At 39.8% G+C, this 5,054-nt stretch overlaps 1 non-coding gene across 1 annotated transcript; it reads left to right on the top strand.

The window, feature by feature from the left end:
• The first annotated feature begins 3,634 nt into the window (after positions 1–3,634).
• Positions 3,635–3,741, top strand: LOC141639872 (small nucleolar RNA R71). Its single transcript, XR_012542733.1, has one exon. It is a non-coding gene; the product is annotated as a small nucleolar RNA R71 (small nucleolar RNA).
• Positions 3,742–5,054: the final 1,313 nt, after the last annotated feature.

Below are 5,054 nucleotides of genomic sequence, written 5' to 3'. Positions count from 1 at the left end.
ATGCGTTTATTCACATTTGCAAGACGAAACTCGATGTATTCTCTAGTCTGCACCTTAGTAACTTTCAATGAACTTATGAATTCCAAGGTGAGGGAGGGGTATGTCAATTCTCTCATGGTAAACAATTTAACCAATCCCATGGCCTCAAAGAAGGCTTTGGTTTGCTCAAGAACACCCAACTTTGGCAAGGTATTTTCACAAATAAATTTTGTAGGCATAATGGTCTTCTTAGCAAAATGGACAAATTTATCCCTATGAGAATCGGAAGTGAAAATTACCTCCGGATATTCGGATAATTGAGCAATAACCGGAGTTGTTGATGTTGTTGCTTCCATAGGGGGATCTTGTTGTTGAATTTCCAAATTTGCATTAGAAACTACCAAAGCCTTTGAAGCTTTCTTTGCTTGAAGAAGTTGTTGCCTTTTTGAGAGTGTCTTTGCTTTGAGTGCCTTTTTTGCTCCTTTAGTTCTTGCCATTGTTGATTACACCAAAGAAAGATTGAAATCTCCAATTTCTAGCTATGCTCAAATCGATTCAGGATGAAAGGATGTTGCTTTGTATCTCAAAAATCGATTCAAAAGTTGAAGATTTTGGTGTTTGAATCAATTGATTTTGTAAAAAGAGTGATTAATTTTTGTTGTGAGGAAGTTTTGATTTGATTTTGTTGAATTTGGTTGAGGAAATCTTATTTTTAGTGATGGAGAGGATGAGGGTTTTGAGGTTTTGGGGTTTATGGGTAGTGTTTAAATGTTGAAAGAATGAAATGAATGAGGGGAGGGGGTTTAAAATACCCGTAATTTTCAAAGCAGCAGGGGAACACGAGCGGCTGGGGGCACGGGACGCTCGGATTCTGCATAAATAAGCTTTAGGAAAACTCGCTACAAGACGAGCGTCTTTCAGGGAAGACGAGCGGATTCTCCAATGTGGGACGAATGTCTTTTCTTAAAGACGAGTGGATTCTGTTACAGGAACTTTTCTTAAAGTGTTGCAGCGAAAAGACGAGCGGATTCTCCTTAAGAAGGGCGTCCAGAATAAGACGAGCGTCTTCTCTGGTTGGACGCTCGGATTCTGTTACAGACCAAATTTTTGATTTTTACAGCTCAACAGGACGAACGGATTCTTCCTCAGACTCTCGGATTCCTGCAAGACGAGCGGATTACCCATTAAGCAGCTCGGATTCTTCTTGGAAAACACGGATTCAGGTCCATCCGTGCACTGCATAACCCGTTTCATTTCCATTCTTCAAATCTCGTGTCCTTCATTGTAGGGGCACTACAAAGGAATGAATAGCCTAAGCAATTGCTATCCCCACACTAAGTTAAAGCACTACACATCAATAAAATCATTAGTCCCTCCCTCACGTCTCTAAAAAATGATGAATATCTTGATCAAGGCACAAAAATCCAAAAATGACAAGAATGCAATGTAAAAATTAAAATGCAAGTTAGGGAGTTAGAATATATACAAATGGTGGTTTGGAGAGGACTCCACCAAACTCTCATCCTTAGTGAGATGTCATGGGGGCATGTTCAAGGTGTTGTTGATGTTACTCAACACCTTGAAGAAGTAGTCGAAAGCTTGTTCATTGTCATGATAGAGATCCTCAATAGATCTTTGCACTTGTTGTTCTCCATGATGGTCTTGATCGATAGCGTTGCCAATATAGGGATTGAAAATCCCTTCAAATTCATCATCCCAAAGACCGCAAACTTCGTCTACTTGATCATTAAAAATCTCTTAAGTTGATAGAGACAACTCTCCTCCTTTCTTGTTTTGGCCAATGAGGCCATCCTCTTCATTTGTCACGGATGAGCTTTTCAAGCTCTCTTCGTTGCTATTCTCTTGCTCTTTTGATGGAGCATCATCAACTTTCTTTTTCTATTGGAATTCCCACTTCTTCTTATCATCCTTCCGGCTATAGTGATCAACCATAAGGCATGGTTCATGCAAACGGGGAGCTCTCATGGTCTTATTAAGATTGAAAGTTATGCTCTCGTCTCCCACTTCTAGAGTGAGCTCTCCATGCTTCACATCTATCACCGCACCCGCGGTGTGCAAGAAACGTCTACCTAGAATGATTGGAATATTGGAGTCTTCTTCCATGTCAACAATGACAAAGTCCACTGGGATGAAAATTTTCCCAACTCTTACGGGAACATCTTCCCATATCCCTAACGGTGTCTTCGTCGATCTATCGGCTATTTGGAGTGTGATGTTGATACATTTAAGCTCTTACATCCCTAACCTTTTACTCACCGAATACGGCATAACACTCACACTAGCCCCTAGATCACATAAGGCCTTGTTAATCGTGGTGTCGCCAATGGTACACGGTATTGAGAAGCTTCCCGGATCTTTAAGTTTCAGAGGTGAACTCCCTTGAAGGAATGCACTACTCACCTTAGTGAAGGCGATAGTTTCAAGCTTCCGGATTGACTTATTTTTCGTAAGGATGTCCTTCATGTACTTCGCATACGCCGGCACGTGATAGATTAATTCCGTAAAAGGAATCGAGACTTCCAAGTTCTTGACAATTTCCATGAATTTCCCAAGTTGGTCATCAAATTTGGGTTTAGCTTGACGACTTGGAAAAGGAAGTCTAATCACAATGGGCTCCTTCTCCTTGGTCTTTTCTTGACTTTTCTTTGAAACTTCTTCTTTTGTTTGTTCTCCTTCCTTGGAGTTTTGCACAACTTCTTCTTTGTCACTAGCTTCCACAACTTCATCCTCAACTTGCTTCTTTGGTCCTTCATATCTCGTACCACTCCTCAAGTGAATGGCACTAACCGTTTCATGTCTTGGGGTATTATTTTGAGGTGGTAATTGCCCCTTTTGCCTTTGTGAGCTTGAAGATGCGAGTTGGGTCAATTGAGTTTCCAATATTTTTGTGTGGGCTAGGATGTTGTTGATGGTGATTTTCTTTGCTTGACTATCCTTTTGCATTTGAGTGAAAATCTCTTGTTGATTCTTTTGCATTTGGAGGACCACTTTTTGAACATCAAAACCTTGGTCATTTTGTTGATTGTATGGAGTTTGGTTTTAGTAACCTTGATTTTGGTTGAAAAAGGGTCTTTGGTTTTGGTTTCTCATGGGAGGTAGAGTGTATCTTGAAGGATTTTGAACATTTTGGCTTTTGTATGAGAGATTTGGGTGGAATTTGGTGTTTTCATTGTAATAATTGGAATAAGGGGTACCACTCTTGTATGCTTGAAAAGCATTCACTTGTTCATTTGTTCCCCTACATTCACTTTGGTCATGTCCCAAAGTTCCACAATTCTCACATATGCCACTTGGGATTGATGAAGATGTCGTCATGGCATTGACATGTTGCTTTGGTGATTTTAAGGCGTCTTCAAGTCTAGCCATAGCTTTCTCAAACTTCAAGTTGATGGTATCAATGTGAACACTAAGTTGACCACCCAATTGAGTAATAGAGTCCACTTTATGCTTTCCTCCTCTAGTAGCCTTGCGAGGTCTACTATATTGTGAGTTTTGGACCGCCATTTCTTCAATCTTGTTCCAAGTTTGATTATCGTCAACTTCGGTGAACATACCATTTGATCCCATAATGAGAATGTTTCTTGAGTCTTCATAAAGACCATTCCAAAATTATTGTACCAAGAACCACTCGCTAAGTCCATGATGAGGACATGAGCGACAAATTCCCTTGAACCGCTCTCAAGCTTCATACAAAGATTCTTCATCCCTTTTCTTAAAACCCGTAAGTTGAGCTCTTAGCATGTTAGTCTTTTCCGGAGGGTAGAATTTTTTGTAGAAAGCTAGAGCCAACTTCTTCCAAGAGTTAATTCCAAGAGTAGCCTTATTAAGGCCCTTCAACCATTGTTTTGCGGTGCCGATTAGAGAAAAAGGAAATAAGACCCATCAAATTTGGTCTTGAGTTACACCGGTTTGTGAAATCGCATCACAATAGTCACAAAAAGTCTCCATATGAGAATGAGGGTCTTCACTAGGCATCCTCCCAAATTGGCTTCTTTCGACTAATTGGATAAATGCGGATTTGGCAATGAAGTTTTCGGTTAAGTGTTATGGTGTGGGAGTACCATTGGGTACGTTCTCCTCAGTCGGTACGGAATGTGATGAAAATTTAGGCATTGTGGGTTGATTTTGTGTTGGGTTCTCCTCACCTTCTCTTGCAAAAGGGTTGACGAACTCAATAGTGTTTGGTTGAATATCTACAAACTCACCAATACCTCTCAAAGTACCTCTAACAAGTCTTCTATTGTTTGTCAAAGTCCTTTCAATTTCGTGATCAATGGCTAACAAGTTACCTTGTGATCTTCTAGACATGCAAAATATCAAACAACTCCAAAATAATTAGAACAAACCTTGAGGAGTTTTACTTCCCAGAGGCAAAGAAAGACAAAACTAATAACAATCTAAGAAAATCTAAATCAAGTTAACACCGTCCCCGGCAACGGCGCCATTTTTGGTCGGACTCACTTGGAGCTTTGTTTCGGTTACTTGTCGTTAGGAGAACCTAGACCAAAACAATATTTATATCTCCACAAACAACTCTACTATTAGTAAAGAGGTAAGTAAAGGTCGGATCCCAAGGGACGGGTATTGAAGTAAGATTTTCGATTGCAAGTAGCGGTGTCTAGGGGTGTCACAATTTGGGATTTGAAGTAGAAGATCACTAAACTAAATAGCAATAAAAGTAAACAAGCAAGATGATTAAAAAGGGATGTAAACAAATGATAAAAGACACTAGGGTGTCATGGGGTCATAGGGGATTCATGGGAATTGATCATACAAACATATTCTCAAATTATAAGCAAGCAATTATTGTTGTGATGGATCGAGTTTGTTTATATCTTACAATCCTAGGAAGGTTTGGGTCCCGGAGCCGAATCGATTAGATTTTATAACACCTACAAGTCGACTTAATCCTCCCTACTCAACTATATGCATGGTCTAAAGAGACTCGAGTTGGTTTATGTCTTACAAGTCTCATTGAAAAGGTAAGTGATGGGTAAAAAATGCAAGGATTCATAGGCTCGCATTTCATCAAACATAACATGTGCATAAGTTGA

The sequence above is a fragment of the Silene latifolia genome, unplaced genomic scaffold (genome assembly GCF_048544455.1).
Source record: "Silene latifolia isolate original U9 population unplaced genomic scaffold, ASM4854445v1 scaffold_57, whole genome shotgun sequence".
NCBI lineage: Eukaryota > Viridiplantae > Streptophyta > Magnoliopsida > Caryophyllales > Caryophyllaceae > Silene > Silene latifolia.
This window is presented reverse-complemented; position numbering and strand designations above follow the sequence as displayed.